Source organism: Lissotriton vulgaris, chromosome 4_1, assembly GCF_964263255.1.
Source record: "Lissotriton vulgaris chromosome 4_1, aLisVul1.2, whole genome shotgun sequence".
Taxonomy (NCBI): domain Eukaryota; kingdom Metazoa; phylum Chordata; class Amphibia; order Caudata; family Salamandridae; genus Lissotriton; species Lissotriton vulgaris.
Genome location: NC_141691.1, coordinates 1,206,066,598 through 1,206,087,879, shown reverse-complemented (window position 1 = coordinate 1,206,087,879; position 21,282 = coordinate 1,206,066,598). Strand labels below are relative to the sequence as shown.

Sequence of the window (21,282 nt, the reverse complement as noted above, 5' to 3'; positions counted from 1 at the left end):
AATGAGTGTCAAAAGGTTATACTAGTGTATGATGAGATGTATCAGATTGTCAGGTGCATGATGTCATCAGTGATGTCATCAGTGATGTCATCAGTGATGTCATTTGAGATGTCATCAGTGATGTCATGAATGATGTAATATGTGACATCATAAGCAGTGGATTGCGGGTGCACGAGTTATAGTTAGTACAAATAACTATAACGGAGGAATTTCAATGGTTTTGTACGAGTGAAATGGCCAGCTAACTATAATACCCCTAAAACCTATGGTTTTTTTCAGTGAATTTCTAATGTTTTTTAAATGCTAGTTCCTAACTATCACATGTCTGAAACCTATGGTTTTTTCAGTGAATTTCAAAGTATTTTTAAATGCTAATTCCTAACTGTAACATGTCTGAAACCTATGGTTTTCTCAGTGAATTTCAAAGGTTTTGTAAATGACAATATTTAAATGTAGTAATTGTTATATATATATATTTTTTTTACTGATTTACTACATTTTTTAAACTACTTATTTTTAGATATTTTATTTTGTAAATTAGATTATAATTACAATATACATTACATTACAAAATATACTTTCTCAGAATGAATGACTTTAGTTTAAATACTTTGCAAATAGGCAATAGACTTTTAAGTTCAGTAGTTACAGTTGTTGCAATGGGCAACAGAATTTCAAACACAATGCAACATTGAGCTCAATGTGAATTTCTAGTTAAATGCAATTAGTTACTTTATGGATTACTTTTCTAACCACAGGACTGGATCCTAGATTCAGTCCTGGGACATCTCCTGTAAACAGTTTAGTAAAAGCATTTTCGTTACAGTAGTGATTTTTAGGGAATATTGTTGTATTTTAAAAATTATTCAGAAAAAGGGGTGGTGATGGACAGAGTATCTGAATTAAACAGAACACTCGTACCCAGTCAACAGATCAGGGCTTGATCCATCACCGTTTTTTAGCTCACTACACCATCCCAGCTCAGAACCTGGCTACATGCAAATTAGTCTGTCCCTGGCCCAATGCATCATGGGAACAGGGCAGACCAAACTACCAAGCCAATTCTTATAGTGGAAAGGAAACAAGCTTCCGGGGACCGGTTTCTGGCATTACAGCCGTCTTCGGCCCGGCTTGCTTGAATCCTGATGGTGCAGTGAGCAAGGGACTCACATCTGAGTATACCCTTCCACGCTTATGGTGGACAAAACGATTCAGAAAAGGGGGTGGTGATGGACAGAGTATCTGAATTAAACAGAACACTCGTACCCAGTCAACAGATCAGGGCTTGACCCATCACCGTTTTTTAGCTCACTGCACCATCCCAGCTCAGAACCTGGCTACATGCAAATTAGTCTGTCCCTGGCCCAGTGCATCATGGGAACAGGGCAGACCAAACTAACAAGCCAATTCTTACACTGGAAAGGAAACAAGCTTCCGGGGACCGGTTTCTGGCATTACAGCCGTCTTCGGCCCGGCTTGCTTGAATCCTGATGGTGCAGTGAGCAAGGGACTCACATCTGAGTATACCCTTCCACGCTTATGGTGGACAAAACGATTCAGAAAAGGGGGTGGTGATGGACAGAGTATCTGAATTAAACAGAACACTCGTACCCAGCCAACAGATCAGGGCTTGATCCATCACGTTTTTTAGCTCACTGCACCATCCCAGCTCAGAACCTGGCTACATGCAAATTAGTCTGTCCCTGGCCCAGTGCATCATCGGAACAGGGCAGACCAAACTACCAAGCCAATTCTTATACTGGAAAGGAAATAAGCTTCCGGGGACCGGTGTCTGGCATTACAGCCGTCTTCGGCCCGGCTTGCTTGAATCCTGATGGTGCAGTGAGCAAGGGACTCACATCTGAGTATACCCTTCCACGCTTATGGTGGACAAAACGATTCAGAAAAGGGGGTGGTGATGGACAGAGTATCTGAATTAATCAGAACACTCGTACCCAGTCAACAGATCAGGGCTTGATCCATTACCGTTTTTTAGCTCACTGCACCATCCCAGCTCAGAACCTGGCTACATGCAAATTAGTCTGTCCCTGGCCCAGAGCATCATGGGAACAAGGCAGACCAAACTACCAAGCCAATTCTTATACTGGAAAGGAAACAAGCTTCCAGGGACCGGTTTCTGGCATTACAGCCGTCTTCGGCCCGGCTTGCTTGAATCCTGATGGTGCAGTGAGCAAGGGACTCACATCTGAGTATACCCTTCCACGCTTGTGGTGGACAAAACTATTCAGAAAAGGAGGTGGTGATGGACAGAGTATCTGAATTAAACAGAACATTCATAATCAGTCAACAGATCAGGGCTTGATCCATCACCGTTTTTTAGCTCACTGCACCATCCCAGCTCAGAACCTGGCTACATGCAAATTAGTCTGTCCCTTGCCCAGTGCATCATGGGAACAGGGCAGACCAAACTACCAAGCCAATTCTTATACTGGAAAGGAAACAAGCTTCCAGGGACCGGTTTCTGGCATTACAGCCGTCTTCGGCCCGGCTTGCTTGAATCCTGATGGTGCAGTGAGCAAGGGACTCACATCTGAGTATACCCTTCCAAGCTTATGGTTGACAAAACGATTCAGAAAAGGGGGTGGTGATGGACAGAATATCTGAATTAAACAGAACACTCGTACCAAGTCAACAGATCAGGGCTTGATCCATCACCGTTTTTTAGCTCACTGCACCATCCCAGCTCAGAACCTGGCTACATGCAAATTAGTCTATCCCTGGCCCAGTGCATCATGGGAACAGGGCAGACCAAACTACCAAGCCAATTCTTATACTGGAAAGGAAACAAGCTTCCAGGGACCGGTTTCTGGCATTACAGCCGTCTGCGGCCCGGCTTGCTTGAATCCTGATGGTGCAGTGAGCAAGGGACTCACATCTGAGTATACCCTTCCACGCTTATGGTGGACAAAATGATTCAGAAAAGGGGGTGGTGATGGACAGAGTATCTGAATTAACAGAACACTCGTACCCAGTCAACAGATCAGGGCTTGATCCTTCACCTTTTTTTAGCTCACTGCACCATCCCAGCTCAGAACCTGGCTACATGCAAATTAGTCTGTCCCTGGCCCAGTGCATCATGGAAACAGGGCAGACCAAACTACCAAGCCAATTCTTATACTGGAAAGGAAACAAGCTTCCGGGGACCGGTTTCTGGCATTACAGCCGTCTTCGGCCCGGCTTGCTTGAATCCTGATGGTGCAGTGAGCAAGGGACTCACATCTGAGTATACCCTTCCAAGCTTATGGTTGACAAAACGATTCAGAAAAGGGGGTGGTGATGGACAGAATATCTGAATTAAACAGAACACTCGTTCCAAGTCAACAGATCAGGGCTTGATCCATCACCGTTTTTTAGCTCACTGCACCATCCCAGCTCAGAACCTGGCTACATGCAAATTAGTCTATCCCTGGCCCAGTGCATCATGGGAACAGGGCAGACCAAACTACCAAGCCAATTCTTATACTGGAAAGGAAACAAGCTTCCAGGGACCGGTTTCTGGCATTACAGCCGTCTGCGGCCCGGCTTGCTTGAATCCTGATGGTGCAGTGAGCAAGGGACTCACATCTGAGTATACCCTTCCACGCTTATGGTGGACAAAACGATTCAGAAAAGGGGGTGGTGATGGACAGAGTATCTGAATTAACAGAACACTCGTACCCAGTCAACAGATCAGGGCTTGATCCTTCACCTTTTTTTAGCTCACTGCACCATCCCAGCTCAGAACCTGGCTACATGCAAATTAGTCTGTCCCTGGCCCAGTGCATCATGGAAACAGGGCAGACCAAACTACCAAGCCAATTCTTATACTGGAAAGGAAACAAGCTTCCGGGGACCAGTTTCTGGCATTACAGCCATCTTCGGCCCGGCTTGCTTGAATCCTGATGGTGCAGTGAGCAAGGGACTTACATCTGAGTATACCCTTCCAAGCTTATGGTTGACAAAACGATTCAGAAAAGGGGGTGGTGATGGACAGAATATCTGAATTAAACAGAACACTCGTACCAAGTCAACAGATCAGGGCTTGATCCATCACCGGTTTCAGATACTCTGTCCATCACCACCCCCTTTTCTGAATCGTTTTGTCCACCATAAGCGTTGAAGGGTATACTCAGATGTGAGTCCCTTGCTCACTGCACCATCAGGATTCACGCAAGCCAGGCCGAAGACGGCTGTAATGCCAGAAACCGGTCCCCGGAAGCTTGTTTCCTTTCCAGTATAATAATTGGCTTGGTAGTTTGGTCTGCCCTGTTCCCATGATGCACTGGGCCAGGGACAGACTAATTTGCATGTAGCCAGGTTCTGAGCTGGGATGGTGTAGTGAGCTAAAAAACGGTGATGGATCAAGCCTTGATCTGTTGACTGGGTACAAGTGTTCTGTTTAATTCAGATACTCTGTCCATCACCACCCCCTTTTCTGAATCGTTTTGTCCACCATAGGCGTGGAAGGGTATACTCAGATGTGAGTCCCTTGCTCACTGCACCATCAGGATTCAAGCAAGCCGGGCCGAAGACGGCTGTAATGCCAGAAACCGGTCCCCGGAAGCTTGTTTCCTTTCCAGTATAAGAATTGGCTTGGTAGTTTGGTCTTCCCTGTTCCCATGATGCACTGGGCCAGGGACAGACTAATTTGCATGTAGCCAGGTTCTGAGCTGGGATGGTGCAGTGAGCTAAAAAACGGTGATGGATCAAGCCCTGATCTGTTGACTGGGTACAAGTGTTCTGTTTAATTCAGATACTCTGTCCATCACCACCCCCTTTTCTGAATCGTTTTGTCCACCATAAGCGTGGAAGGGTATACTCAGATGTGAGTCCCTTGCTCACTGCACTATCAGGATTCAAGCAAGCCGGGCCGAAGACGGCTGTAATGCCAGAAACCGGTCCCCGGAAGCTTGTTTCCTTTCCAGTATAAGAATTGGCTTGGTAGTTTGGTCTGCCCTGTTCCCATGATGCACTGGGCCAGGGACAGACTCATTTGCATGTAGCCAGGTTCTGAGCTGGGATGGTGCAGTGAGCTAAAAAACGGTGATGGATCAAGCCCTGATCTGTTGACTGGGTACGAGTGTTCTGTTTAATTCAGATACTCTGTCCATCACAACCCCCTTTTCTGAATCGTTTTTTGTCCACCATAAGCGTGGAAGGGTATACTCAGATGTGAGTCCCTTGCTCACTGCACCATCAGGATTCAAGCAAGCCGGGCCGAAGACGGCTGTAATGCCAGAAACCGGTCCCTGGAAGCTTGTTTCCTTTCCAGTATAAGAATTGGCTTGGTAGTTTTGTCTGCCCTGTTCCCATGATGCACTGGACCAGGGACAGACTAATTTGCATGTAGCCAGGTTCTGAGCTGGGATGGTGCAGTGAGCTAAAAAACGGTGATGGATCAAGCCCTGATCTGTTGACTGGGTAGGAGTGTTCTGCTTAATTCAGATACTCTGTCCATCACCACCCCCTTTTCTGAATCGTTTTGTCCACCATAAGCGTGGAAGGGTATGCTCAGACATGAGTCCCTTGCTCACTGCATCATCAGGATTCAAGCAAGCCGGGCGGAAGACGGCTGTAATGCCAGAAACCGGTCCCCGGAAGCTTGTTTCCTTTCCAGTAAAAGAATTGGCTTGGTAGTTTGGTCTGCCCTGTTCCCATGATGCACTGGGCCAGGGACAGACTAATTTGCATGTAGCCAGGTTCTGAGCTGGGATGGTGCAGTGAGCTAAAAAACGGTGATGGATCAAGCCCTGATCTGTTGACTGGGTAGGAGTGTTCTGCTTAATTCAGATACTCTGTCCATCACCACCCCCTTTTCTGAATCGTATTTTAAAAGTTGACACTTGGAAACTTTTTCACATAGAATCCCCAATGTTATTAAGCATGGGCGAATTTTGCGAATTGACAATTCGCGAATTTGAAGATTTGCGAATTGGCAATCCGCAAAATTCGCGAATTTGCGGATTTTTTTATTTTTGCGTGTTCGGGTGTTCGCGAGGCGCTTTGCGTGTTCGCGAGGCGCTTTGCAATTTCGCCAGGGGGGGGGGGTTTGCCTGCTTAATCACTGACACTCTCTCGTTTTTTATGCCCATCTGCCCTCTGTACCACTCGTTTCTGTGCCCTTCTGCCCTCTGCCCCACTCATTTTTTGTCCCCTTAAGCCCTCTGTCCCACTTTTGTGCCCTTCTGCCCTCAGCCCCACTTAGGATGGCGCCGGCAAGCTGCCAGCGCCATTCTAAAATAACTAGAAATAGCTTCAACAGGAAGCACTAATTGATAAAGTAAAGCAGGTGCTCCAGTTGAAGGTCAAATTAAGTTACACAATCATTAATCACCCCAAGTTTGGGGTGATTAATGATTGTGTAACTGAATTTGAGCAGCACCTGCTTTACTTTATCTATTAGAGCTTCCTGTTGAAGCTGACTTTTGTAACTATTTTAAAATGGCTCTAGTCTGGCAGCTTGCCGGCGCCATTCTAAAAGAGTTACAAAAGTCAGCTTGAACTTTTGACCCAATCCGTTCCGTTCGCGGATTTTGCGGGATATTCCCGAATCTTGCGGATGGCGTATTTACCCACAATCCGCGAAATCCGCGAGCGGAACGGATTTTCTGCCCATGCTTAAATGTTATCCTATGGGAGGAAATTCACTGAGCAGGTAAGTAGTGTTATTGTTACTTTTTCTTACTCAGTGGTGGATCCTGGATCCAACAATGGTGCATCGCCTGTAAACAGTTGAAAGAATGTGTTTAAGTCATGCAGGTGATTTCTAAGGAATATTTGTAGTTTGTGAAAACCGACACTTAGAAACTTTTCTGGAAAAAAAACAGACAATGGATTTCTATGGAAGAAAATACAAGTTACTGGTAAGTACGGTTAGAATTACTTTTCAGGGTCAGTGCTGGGATGAAAGATGCAGCACTGGGTTCTCTCTTGATAACAGATGAGCAAATCGGAATTCGTACTTCGACTAATTTTAGAGGAATATTTGTAAGTTTCAAAAATCGACACATAAACTTTTTCAGCAAAAATCAGGCAATGATATCCTATGAAAGGAAATTCAAGTTACTTGTAAGCACGGTTAGAATTTCCAAGTGAAAACAGTCTACGTTAGCCTATGGAAGGAAATTCAATTTACTGGCAAGTATGGTTAGAATTACTTTTCACGATCAGTACTGGGTTCAAAGATGCAGCACTGAGGTCTCTCCCGATAACAGGTGAATAGATCAGAATTAGTAGTTCGACTGATTTTAGAGGAGTATTTGTAAGTTCCAAAACTCCACACTTAGAAGAATTTCCAAGTGAAACCAGTCAATGTTAGCCTATGGAAGGAAATTCAATTTACTGGTGAGTATGGTTAGAATTACTTTTCAGGATCAGTACTTAGCTCAAAGATGCAGCACTGAGGTCTCTCCTGATAACAGGTGAGTAAATCGGAATTCGTAGTTCGACTGATTTTAGAGCAATATTTGTAATTTCCAAAACTCCACACTTGGAAGAATTTCCAAGTGAAACCAGTCAATGTTAGCCTTTGGAAGGAAATTCAAGTTACTGGTAAGTAAGGTTAGAATTACTTTTCAGGATCAGTACTGGGCTGAAAGATGCAGCACTGGGGTCTCTCCTGATAACAGGTGAGTAAATCAGATTTCGTAGTTTGGCTGATTTTAGAGGAATATTTGCACAATGGTGAAGGAAGGGGGTGGGGCCTGATGTGACATGTCTGCAAACACGTCCTGTGGCGGGTTTTAAGTTGGAGAATTTATTCCTCCTCAATCCAGAGGGTTCCTAGGGGCCAACTAGCCCACCAGGTACCTCCAGTATGTGCCAGAGAGCTGTGTTGCAGAGCGGTGTTCAGAAGCCACGTCCCTTTCTACAACACTCTGCAACGCAGCTCCGTGGTGCTTACTGGAGGTACCTGATGGGCTAGTTGGCACCCAGGGACCCACAGGATTGAAGAGGAATTAATTCCTTACATTAAAATGTGCCACAGGGAGTGTTTGCACACATCACCTCAAGCCTCGCCCCCTCCCTTCACCACTGTGCAAACGTGCCCGTGGCACATTTTAGGTTGTGGTGGGATTACCTCCCCTTGAATCTTGAGGCTCTCTGGGGTGCAACTAGCCCACCAGCTACTTCCATTAGGCACCACAGGGCTGTGTTGCAGAGAGGTGTAAAAAGGGACGTGGCCTCCGATCACCTCTCTGCAACGCAGCCCAACTGGCACATACTGGATGTTCCTGGTGGGCTAGTTTTCCCCCAGGGGCCCCCAGTATTCAAGGAGAATTCGTTCCCCATCTGCAAACGCGACAGGGGGCGCGTTTGCATAGTGCTGCAGCGAGGAGGCAAGGGCTCAGCGCAATGCCGTTTTCTTTATTCTTTTTTTTAAAGAAGGGGGCTGTGTGGCCCCCTTTCTTTTCCTATTTTTTTGGCCCTGGAGACCCCATTCCCCAGGGCCTGATCCCTTTTTTATTTTTATTTTTTTAATCATTTGGAATGGGGCCCCTCCCAAGGCCTTAATCGACCTGGGGACCCCATCCCCTGGGGTATGGCCTTTATTATTATTTTTTAAATCTTTTGGAGGGAGGCTGTGTTGCCCACCTCCTCAGGCTACTTATGCTCCCGGGGACTCCATCCCCCGGGGCCGGCTCTTTTTGAAATAAAAAAAAAAAGAAATGTACTTTGGGGAGGGGGATACATGGCCCCCCTCCCTGGCCATTTATGGCCCTGGGGACCCCATCCCCGGGTCCTGGCCTCTCGGTGGAGACCCTGGAGGGGTCCCCAATCCCCCCACAGCCCCAACCAGGTCCCCGCATTCTGCGGGAGCAGGCATTGCTTTTCCACATGGGGAGCAGCTAACATGCTGCTCCCCATGTGGAAAAGCAATTTGGTTTGCGTTTTGAAAGAGAGAGCAGGTTTCCTGCTCTCTCTTTCAAAATGCAAACCAAGTTTGATATGGAGGTGCGGGAGCCGGGAGGCTCCCTCCCTGCCATAGCAAACTACAGTGTCCCGGGGGTGGGCACCCCGGGACACTGCAGGAGCCGGCCATGGGGGTGGTGGTTCCAAGGGCCCTCGAGGGCTCCAGGAGGGGGACCACATAGCCCCCCTCCCACCTTTTTCAAAGCCCGGGGGGGTGGTGGTGCCCAGGGCTGGGGGGTCCATCACGGACCCCCAATTTACATATTTAGAGCCCCGGGGAGGTGGTGGTCCCCGGGGCGTGTGGGGGGGTTAGAGCCCCCCCACAAAGGGTATTTTTTTTTTAAAGCCCCAGGGGTGGCGGTCCCCGGGGCTGTGGGGACCGTGAGCCCGCGCCATTCTTTTCTAAAAGCCCCAGGGGTTGGGGGTGCCCGGGGCTGGGGGGACCTGAGAGCCTCCCCACAACAAATTAAAAGAAGTCACGGGGTGGCGGTCCCTGGGACGGGGGGCTGAGAACCCCCCCACCTACTTTCAAGAAGCCCCGGCGGTGGCGGTCCCCGGGGCTGGGGGGGCCTGAAAGCCCCCCACCTAATTTCAAGAATCCCCGGGGGTGGCTGTCCCCGGGGCTGGGGGGGCCAGAGAGCCCCCCACACAATTGAAAGAAGGCCTGGGAGGTGGCGGTCTCCGGGGCTGGGGGGTACTGAGAGCCCCATGCACATAATTAAAAAATGCACCAGGGGGTGGTGGTCCCCAGGGCAGGGGGGCCCCTCTGGGCCCCCTTTACATAAGTATTGCCCCAGGGATTTGGCCCTGCCAATTACCAAAGAAGCACGGGAGCCTGTGCTTCTTTTTTTTTTATTGGCAGGATCCACGCATCCTGCGTGGAATTTGCCGATTTAAAAAAAATATTACTAATGATTTTGGGCCTTGGGGGTCCTTGTGGGACCACCTGAACAGGCCTAGGGGGTCAGAGTGTTTCTACCCTGCCCCCTTTTTCAGTTTTTCACATTTTTTATTTAGGTTTCTTGTACCTCGGTTCTACCGAGGCACAAGATGGCTGCCAATACTACCTGGTTTAGAGTGTTGACAGCCAATTAGCATACAGCTTGTGTTCGGCAGGATGCGCGGATCCTGCTTGGCGATAGATATATCTATGATTTAACTTTTAATTTTCTCAGGAACTACTGAACGGATTTACACCATTTACCCAAAAGGCCAAGGGTTACCTCTTTGACAAATTTGGTGTAATTCCTTTCAGCAGTTCGGGCTGTAGCTGTGATTAACGGCTCCTACGGAAAATTGCATGGGGAAAACATGTTTTGGGACCCCCCTTTTTTCTCAGCCCCCGCTTCAGGAAGCACCCCGAGATTTTCAGGATAGGAGCGGACCAGAGCGGGCCACCAGTTGTGAAAATTTCACGAAATTTCGTCAACCAGTGCTAAAGTTATTACAAATTGAATGTTGCAGATTTCCTATGGATAATAGGTTCTAACTACAACTACCTACTGACTATATGCAAAAATAAAAAATGCTGGCACATAAGTAGGTCTGCGTCCGTTATTCCGCGTCTAAGGGTCGAGAATATTACACGTTTTGGTGATATATATATATATATATATTTTATATAGATAGGGATATAGATATAGATAGAGATGACCTACTCACGCTAGTAGGTAGTTATATCTGGGACCATGTTGGCATAGGAAATATGTTTTTTGACTTGCTTATATCTTTGGCACCAGTTCATGAAATTTCTCCCAAAAATGTGACTCTCTTCATTTACAGTCTTTGATGTTTTGGGGTGATTCATCAAGTGGGGGCTGAGAAAAAGGGGGGTCTCAAAATGTGCTTTCCCAATATTATTTCTCATAGAGATTTTGAGCAAGACTACAGTCCGAACTGCTGGACAGAATCACACCAAATTTGGCAGAAAGCTGGCTCTTGGTCTACACAGCACACGTTCTTTGATTTGGTGCAAATCCATGTAGAAGTTTTAGAGAAATTCATTGAAAACTAAATTTGTACATCTAGGGACGTGGATCCTCCTCAGATCCCCTGCGGATTCACAGAGCTACGTGCCAACAGCAATGCAGGTATTGGCTGACCGTAACCTGTGAGAAAAGCAGCAGCCACCATTTGGTTATAGCTCGGTTCCTAGAGGGGAAAATAAAATTAAAAAGTGATAAAAGTTGTCAGGGCAGAGGTACCTTGACCCCTTGGGACTACTGGAGGGGTCTGTGAGGGACCCCTAAAGTGCAAGAAATTGGCCAAAACCCTTTTTTATCATACAAATATCCATGGATCCTCCCAGATCCTCATGGATTTGGGTGGATTCCCGGATCCAGACCTCAATTAAAAACAAAACCATACACTCACTCACAACTCACAAACCCACATACCTTCTCACACAATAACTCACACACCCAAACAACCACTCACAGACCCATACAGCCACGCACACACCCACTCATAGAACTTCAAAACCACTCTCACACCCACTCACAGACCCACACAGCTTTCACACACCCACTGACATACTGACATACGCAGATACCCACTTACATACCCACCCACCCAACCACTCACACAGCCACTCACACATCGACTCATACATATGAAAAACTTTTTTTAAACCTTCGAATTCATTTAAAAAAACAAAGGTTACAGGGATGTTATAGTTAGGTTCATATTCACTCATACAAAACCATATAAATCCAGCAAAAATAGTTGCCAGGGCTAACTGTAGCTTATGCCCTGGCCATGCACTGCTTCTCTCCTCACATATTACATCACTAATTACATCTCAAAGAACCTCGCTAATTACATCCTCCACAGAACATCTACTACACCCACTCCCACATAACTATTCACATACCCCTTCCCAGACCCATGCAAGTACTCATACACCCACTCACCCATCCATACAGCCACTCACACATTGAGCCAGTCACCCATACTCCTACTCACACACCTACTCACTCACCCATTCACTCACTCAACCATACAGTTACTCACACACCCACTCACTTATTCATACATATACTAACATGTATACTCACTCACCTACACTGTCATTTACACAAGCACACACCCATATAGCCATTATCACATTTACTCACTCAACTGTAGTCACCTACACACTTATATATATACACCCCTAACTCACCCACCCACTCACTTACACAGCCACATGCCCAGAGTCATTCACTTACCCATACAGCCATTCACACACCAATACAGCCACTCACTCACCAATACAACAACTCATACACTCATAGAGCCACTCAGACACTTACTCACACATGGATACACATTGTCACACAGCCACTCACATAATATGTGTTTCAAATAGTATCACTCATTAGTAGTATATAAAGTATACTAATTTAACATTTGTAGTATCTTAGTTTAAATCTTTAACACTCAGAAACTTTTATAAAACTCTCACAATCACTGGATGATGTCACCAGTGATGCCATTTGAGATGTCATCGGTGATTTCACTGACCATGTCATGAGTGATGTAATGTGAAATAATAAGCAATAATTAGCTCAGGTAATTATAACTGCTGAATTTCTATGGTTTTGTATGAGTCTAATCTGAGTCTAACTATAATGTCACTGTAACCTTTACTTCTTTAACTGAATACCTATCTATCTATATAATTTTAAAATATATATTACCCACTGATGGTCGCCAGTAGGTAGTTAAAGGTAGTACCTAGTTTCCTTTGGAAAAACGTTTTTTTGACTTGCCTATATCTTTGCTGATGTTTGACAAATCTTCATGAAATTTCCCCCAAAATAGTGCGCCGCTAATTCTAGTTGTGGATGGGAAGTTTTGGGGTGATCCATCAAGAGGGGGCCGAGGAAAAAGGGAAACAAAAAAGTGCGATTCCCATGTTAATTTACACAGGTATTTTTAGACACATAAAAAAGTCTCTTGTATCAAATTTGGACACACTGTGTTAATTTAGCTCTCCACAGACATAGATACATTAAGAAATGTCTTTTTTCATAAAATGAGAGCCAGAAGAAGAAGAAAATTTTCCTGACTGAATTGCTGAATAAGTGACAGGAAAACCTGAGGTGAAGTCTCATCTTCCACAGTAGGCAAGTATGTTCTCCTGAGCAAATGCCTTTACATCTGTGCACCTCATTGTTAATAACTTCATAATTAGGATGCAAGGCAAGTAAATCAACACAGATTTAACTATAAATAAACTAAAATTGGGGCTTGATGTAAAATTTGATTGATGGGTTGTCCGTCACAAACATGATTGATAGTCCCTTCTGCCTTACTATAAGTGCATTTGCACATAATGCACTTCTAATCAGGCAGACAAGACATTAGTCACATTTCCAATGAAGTACCCATGTTTCAAAATCTAACTCAGGGCCTTAGTTTGGATATAGTTGAATAGAGTGTCATTTTTCTTAACTAGATATAGCTTAAAGTACACCCTGCCGAACATTATTTCTTTTTTTTCAAATCTGTTTTTATTAATTTTTGCATTGCATTGCATATGCTTAAAAAGACAACGTACCACATCGAGAGCCATCAGTACATTACTCCGTCTAGCCATGGTACAGGCATATCATTCAGCTTAAGCAGTAAACAGGATACATATGGCTATACCCCCACAAATAATGGTCCCGGGTTGGTCCTCCCGAGCCGTCTATGTCACGGAGAATGAGGGTTACAGTACAGTAATTGCATGGTCTCATCAGCATGTGTTACAGAGTCTCTTTCAATCTTGCCACAAATTCAGTTGAACAATTGTTATGGTCAGAACTATTAAAACTAAAAAAAACATGGCAGTATTAACCAGCATCAGTGTAATCGTCCCTTCCCATGTCCCCCCACCACCCCTTTCCTCCCATCTCCTGACATCGGCTTTGTAGAAGTTTCCCCTCTATTAGCTGCCGCTATGCCTGCCTCGGACGTTACGTGGAGTTCATGCGAGTATCTAACGGCACTGCCAACTATTGGTGGGATATTAAGCCTCCAATGCAGAATCTCATCAACTGTCCACCAGCTGCCCCCCCCCCCCCAGGTTGTCCCCTCTGGTCTGTCGCAGGGTCTGGAGCAGTCACTGGATAGCTATGAGCTCTTTTCTTAGTCCCATTGTTTCTTCCCTCACTATAGCAAGTTACTCCACTTTTGCCCAAGCTAAAAGTGAGTATCACCATGCATGTATGTGTAGCGGATCCCGTGCTTTTCACCGCTTCGTGAGAAGGCGCTTGTCAACCACAAATCCCAGATCAAGGAACCTAGATGCAACTTTTGTGGTCTGGGTACTATGGAACTGATGTAAGAGGTATATGGGCCATTCAAAGGGGATGTCGCATCCTGTGCATGTATGCAACCGCTCACTGACCGCCCTCAGTAGGTTTGAAGCCCAGGACAGTCCCAGAGCATATGTATCAATCCCGCACCGGGCTCCGAGCAACACGGACATACCGCATCCTCGCGGTGGAAGTATCTGTTAATCAGCTCAAGGGTGAGATATGCTCTGTGGACTATAAACAGCTGCATCTGTCGCAAACGTACATTTCTGGTTACGCGGACTGGGCTCTTCAGCACTTTTTCCCATTCCTTATCTCCCAACTGGCGCCCCAGGTCAGTCTCCCACTTGCGGCGGAGTGGGTCTAGGCTGATCGCTGGATGTGTTTGGAGTGACGCCGCAAACCAGCAAATTAAATGCTGGCCCGTCCCATAACATGGAAGTATTTTATGGTAAGGTGTTGGCTCAGTTCCATAGTCATGTCCCCCCATTTAGCAGTTAGTATCGCAATCAATGATCTTTGTCTCAGGAAGTGCCCCAGTGGTAGCCCTGTGTTCTCAGCAAGGGATTCAAATTGGAGAATTGATTCTTCCTGATTAAGATCTCCCAATGTCTGCACATCCGCTTCATGCCAATCCCGTAGCTCCGCGCGTGTTAGTACTCCAGGTCCGGCTCAGGATCCCTCTATCGGTATGGCTGGCTACTAGGGGATAAGCGTTCTGGTGAGGTAGAGGCTGCGGCGGTAACATTTATATGCGACCGCTAAAAGGAGTGGTCTCTGCCCAGTGGTTTTAGTGGCCTGGTGGAAAAACCTGGTGATTTGCTCCAGCGAGTAGGGAGCTAGTGTAGTCGCCATGTTGTCATGGCCCCTGTCTGCAAGCCAACGGGAGACCCACTGCAATTGTGTGGCCAAGTAGTAGTGTACAAAGCAGGGTGCAGCAAGACCACCCTGGTCGGTCGGCAGGTACAATTTCTCCAATGCCAGTCTATGTCTAGTGTTCTCCCAAAGGAAATCCCTGAGCAACCCAGCAAGTGTGGCGAAAAAAGATGCTGGAATATGTGGAGGGAGATTAGCGAAATAATACAGTAGGTGAGGTAGGATCACCATTTTGGAGAGCGCCACTCTACCAGCGACAGACAGCGGGAGCGTATTCCAGAAGCGTACCTGCGGCCTGATTGCCGTCAAGGCCTGTCACAGATTACCGTCAAATAGTTCCGCTGACGGTAGATCTGGATGCCCAGGTACCCCAAGGTGCCCTCTCTCCACTGTAACCTTGTGCCATGCAACGTGTACCCCGGATCTCCGCTTCCCTCCCCGAAGGCATAGATGCTGGACTTTCCAGCGTTCACGCGGAGTCCCGAGATAGCCTTTTAACTCGCATAGGGAATCCGCCAGCTGTGCTGGTATTTTCCCTATGTCTTTTACGTACATCAGGAGGTTGTCTGCATATAGCGACACTTGGTGGACCGCGTCACCTAGGGGTATTCCATCTCCCAGCGTTGCACGCAGAGCTGCTGCTAAGGGCTCTATTGCCAGGGCGAACAGTTGGGGCGATAGCGGGCAACCCTGCCTGGTGTTCCTGCATATTGGGATAGCATCAGAGTGGTATGGCCCCAACCGGACTCCGAAAGTGGGATTCTTGTACAGGAGGCCAACCATCTGGAGGAATCCGGGACCTAACTCATATAGTGTTAGTACCACCACTAGGTAGCTCCATTTGAGACAATCAAAGGCCTTTTCTAGGTCCAGCACAAGGCACCCAGCTCTGGGCCACGTCCCCACACTATCCAACGCCACCCTAAAAATCCTTCACAGATTTAGCGATGTTCTGCGTTTTGGAACAATCCCATTATGGTCACCGTGAACCAACTCGGGGACCACCAGTGCAAGCCTGTCCGCCAACACCTTGGCGAATATCTTATAGTCTGTGTTGAGTAACGCCAAAGGTCTATAGGATCCTAGGGCCATGGGGTCCCTATCTGGTTTCAGCAGGGACACTAGGTAGGCCTTGCTGATCAAGTGGGGCAGTGTGTCCATCTCCAGAGCGAAGGTGTAGAGGGTGTGAAACCGCTGCACCAGAGGTTCCCGATAGGCTTTGTAATACTCAGCCCGGTATGCTGTCCGGGCCTGGCGTTTTCCCAGACGCCATAGATTGGATCGCCTCTCCAAGTTCTTCTAAGGTAAGAGGACCGTTGAGCGACTCCTGGAGCGTTGCTGATGCTGTGGGCAACCGGACGGGCTCTAGGAATCTTTCCAGCTCTGGGTCTTGGTAGCGTCTCCTCGACCGGTATAATTGTGCAAAGTGCTCAACCATCACACCATGAATCTGGCGTTGTGTGTACACCAGATTCCCTCCTGGTGTACAAATGGCTTCAATTGGGGCATGTCAACCTTCCTGCTTCAGCAACCAAGCTATGAGGTGGCCCGCTCTATCTACTGTAGCATGCGCACGAGCAGTGTGAGTGGGGTAGTTATGGCAGCGTAACAGCTCCATAAGCTCCGCATGCTGAGCTCGGAGGTCTTCCAGGCGGTCTGAATGTCTGCCCCCTCCCTCGCCCTCATGCTCATATTGGAGTAGCTACGATTCTAGGTGGGCGAGTGACAGGGATGGATGCCTGCGGATGTTCCAAGTGGCCCCATACAGTGACCTCTAGTCGCTATTTTATGGGCATCCCATTCCACCAGAGCACTGCTCACTGTACCTTCATTAAGTTCAAAGTATGTGAGGACAGCCGTTCCAAGGGATGCACGGAATTCTGGATCCTCCAGCATGGCAGGCTTTAGGCGCCATGTGGGTATGGGGGGACGACCAGCTTCCCAGGTGATTTGAATGTGCAAGAGGTTATGGTCGGAATGTGTCTGGTCCATATATTACGACATTTCGACCAGGTGCAATAGAGAGTGTGAGCCCACTACCCTGTCCAAGTGTACATGTAAGCCGTGCAGCACAGAATAGTAGGAATAGATACCCCCGTTGGGGTGTAGGGTGCGCTATATATATCTATCAGTGCCCTGTGTGATAGCCAATCCATGAGCGACTGTGCATTTGACACAGTATGTGTTTTTCGAAGGGGGGAAGGATCTGTCGATATTTACGTTGAGCACCAAATTAAGGTCCCCACCTAGCAGCCAAGGGAGTCCCGCGTGAGACATCAACACCAAGGACAACCATGCCAGAAATGACGGCTGATCGACGTTTGGGCATAGATTGACCCCAGTAATATTGCCAGGCTGTTAAGGGTCCCCTTTACCAGAGTGTATCTGCCATCGGGGTCTGTCACCACATCCTCACAGACAAATGGAATGCCTGCCCTCACCCAAACAATCATGTCCCGTGCATGCGCGGAGTACACAGTACCATACACCTGTCCCGTCCATCGCCTGCGCAGCCTGTCAAGTTCCTGCTGTGTTGTGTGTGTTTCCTGTAGTAAGGCGATTACAGCAGAGTGCCTTTGGAGGTGAGCAAATATAGAGTAACACCGCGCTGGTGTGTTCATGCCGCGGAGGTTCTACATAACTACATTAGCCCGTGTCATTACTGTTGCATTTGACGCTAGGGTTGTCAGGGGTGGGGGCCTCCATGGTGCACAGAGCTAAGGGAGAACTTTACTCATTACAAACTGCAAAGCGGAGAGTACAGGCTCGTGGAAACCACTTCCTTTTTACACAAATGGGTGTTTATTTCGCAAAATGCTACCTACCTGTAATCAAACAAAGGATTCTGGGCGTTGAAGTCCTTCACAACACGAGGAATGGCAACAGGTGGTGCTTCAATTGAATAAGGGGGTGGAGCCGATCCACACTACAAACTGGGCGGCAAAAAGCACGAACTTGGAAAGCCATGCAGTACATCTTGGGCGCTGAGGAAGGCTCAAAATGCCGAAATGCATTCGCCACATGTACCTGAATAAAGCTGCTCCCAAAGAAACTTCCCCGTTGTGGCCTCTGCTCTTCTTTGCTGGGAGGAGTTTTTGGAGAGCTAAGGACATGTACTAACGTTCCGGATTGCTGCAACCAAAACAGTGAGTAAACAGGGAACGACATAACAATTAGGGCGAACACTGCGGAGCTGTCGTCCAAACTTCTGTAACAACTAGAAAATACAGGCTAAGTCAGAAAGTTTCCTTAGGGGTCACGCGCACAGCTAGTGTGTTTCTACGACTATACCACTCAATTTCCTTGCACTTTACGGGCCATCTAGTTGAATGTGCAGGAAAGTGTGCAAGTCCGGTTAGCACAAGGCATGGTGACCTCCCATGCAGGTCCTCCCCTTGCAGCAACACACGGAGCTTGGCTGGGTATGTGTGTAACAACAACCACATAGGCACCCAGAGGGCAGGTGTCATCAGCGATCCTACCGGCCCTCCCACCTCTGCAACCCAAGGGCCAACACAGCACTGTGTAATTACGGATCTACTTGCATGAGCGTCCTGCAGCAGAATTCAACCTGTTAGTTCATTATCCTATGATACCATCTGCAGTTTGCTGCGTCACCACTGGTAGGTCGGGGTCATCGGATATTTCAGTTGACCGTGACGAGGAGCCACTGACCACCAGGGTGTCTTTCATACAAATGTCCAATCGCTCCTTGATGCGTGAGGATCCGATGGCAGTGACCGCTGCCAGGACGTCTCCCCTTTCCCTCCTCATGTCTTCCGGGCTCGGGGCTGCCTTCTCCGAGTTCACATTATGCCACGGTCCTCGGCGTCACCAAAGTCTGTTCCTCCTGCCTGCTGGGTTGCTGCCTTCAGGGTCCGCGAGCCTTGCCCCATCCACCGCCCCGTCTCTTCCAGCCAGTCCTAGACCTCTGCAGGAGAGTCAAAGAAGCTGGTCCCCTCCTTCACTACCACCCTCAGACGAGCGGGGAACAACAGTGAGTACGGCAAGTCCAGCGCTCTGAGCTGGTGCTTCACTGCTGTGTAGTTACTTCTGCGGCATTGCACCAGGGCGGTGTAGTCCGGAAAAAGCATGACTTGACAGCCACTCACTCTGAGATCATCCATTTTGCGTGTTTCTCATAGCATCGCGTTCCTGTCTCTGTAGTTGAGTATCCTGAAGGTGAATGGGCACGACCTGGTCCCTGGCTGGGCCTTCTGTGCCAACAGTGTGAAGTCCGAGGTGACCTTGTCTATTCGGGCCTCCAGGGAGGTTCTGGTGTGCTCCAATGCGGTGCCGATTTTCTCCACTAGAGCGAGCACTAGTCCATCTTGGCTGCCAGGGTTGTAGTCGCGGCCTCCATCTCACCTTCTGCTCCCCTGCACACAGGGTCCAGGCTACTCGCATGTTGAGATCCCTGTTGCAGTTTGGGGCACATTCGGCACATCACTATTTGTTGCGCCGTGGGCATTCGCAGGGAACTTGTAGCATAGTATAGCTCCCAGCGCCAGTCACACTATCGACGATCAACTGTTCCCTAGGTTGGCGGGTGCGCAAGTTCGTATGTGTTTGTGTTCACCTCACAAGGCCGGGCATCAGGGGTGCAGCAAGCCAGCAGGTCACAATGCCCTCCAGTAATTGTGCATCATTGCTGGGTCTTCCTACACAAACACTCAGTCGCCACCGTGCTAGGGTTAGCGGGACATGACGTCAGCACCTCCTGGGTTGCTCTACGTGCCTACTCGTGGGTATCAGTCCAGGTCTCTGCCCGCAGCAATACCGGGCAGAGTGCTCTGGATACTGCTCCCTTTGTGTGCAGCACCTCCTCGTTAGTGCATTATCCCTGCGTTCCTCAGGTCTCGGCCGTAGGAGCTGTGCACATGCCGTAGAGTGTCTCCGCCAGACCGCTCATCCCAGACAGTACCACTATCCACCCATAGGCCTGCACAACTTCTTGCACCTCTATGGCTGGGCCAGATCCGGCTTGCCTCTTTCGCTTCCTCCAACATGTCTGGCTTGGTATGATTTGCATTGTACCTTAGGGGGCCGTCGCGCCTCACTTACATCATCCCACAGGCGCCCAGCAACTGCGATTGGGCAGCTGTCTCCACCCACATGGGCTCTGCGCTCGCCACAGTGCCCTGCTGCTCACTGCCCTGTGTCCTCTGTATGTGGGGGGGGTCTCTGTCAAAAGGGCCCCCACTCTGCCTTTATAGCGTGCGCCCACTCTTCACATGCACTGCTCAGTTCATCTGGTGAATGGGGATTGCCTCAGGGCTCCGCTCCTTGCCGCCTGACCCAACATGGTCTCACTGCCTGCAGTTGCCAGCTCCTCACTGCACCCCGCTTTTTTCCAGACAACAGCGTGCACGGACCTTGCTCTGCATAAAATGGCGCCGATCGCAAAATGGTGGCCGTCCGGTCCGTCTTCCACTGCCAGGCTCCCACGCCACATATGTAGCGCCTGCCGCCTATAGCGCACCCAGTGGTGCGAGCCCCGGGGTGCCACACCTCTTCAGGGGCCCCCCGCACCTGTAAGGTCCACGATGCAGAGCGCTCTCCATGCGTGTGTCCAGGTCATTGCACCGAGGCCCGCCTCCCGCAGTGGGGCCTCGGTGGGAATCAGCACTTCTCTCCTGGCGGTAAGGCACCCCGCCAGTCACCGCAGACTCCATTGTGGGGTGCTACCACAGGGCTGCCATTCCCGCCGGTCTATCTCCTCACCTCAGTCTTGTTGCATGGCAGTCAACTCAGGGCAACACAAAATGCTCCAGGCAGCTCCCGGATGCCTACAGCCTACCAGCAGCCAGCCTCGGGGGTCAGTATGCCGCCTTCATCCCCGGGGGCCCTTCGGCACCTCCTTAGGCAGTCTTCAACACCGCAGGGACTCACAGTCAGCAGAGACAGCAGGGCGTAAAGAGCCCTGCTACGTCTCCAATGTCAGCCCCGCAGCGGCCTCCTCCGCACAGCTCCCGCCTGGTCATGTGCCCGTCCTGGGCCACACTCTGTCACCGGACACCAGCTGCACTTCCATCCGGTGAGCTGGCGCTTCACTAGGGTTGTCATATGCTGCCCATGAACGGTGCACCAGTACCGATTATTTTGAGCGTTGTACAAAAACAACAATTGCCCCTGCTCTAGGAACATATCATAAAGGCTTTGTAAGTCATGGTAGTGATACAGTAGTAAACCGTGCACATCAAATGTG

The 21,282-nt window shown here is 48.6% G+C and overlaps 1 protein-coding gene across 1 annotated transcript in view; it reads right to left on the bottom strand.

The window, feature by feature from the left end:
• The window catches only part of LOC147723043 (poly(rC)-binding protein 3-like), a 2,582,273-nt gene that overhangs the window by 1,714,575 nt on the left and 846,416 nt on the right, over window positions 1–21,282 (bottom strand). The gene's annotated exons all lie outside the window — the stretch shown is intronic.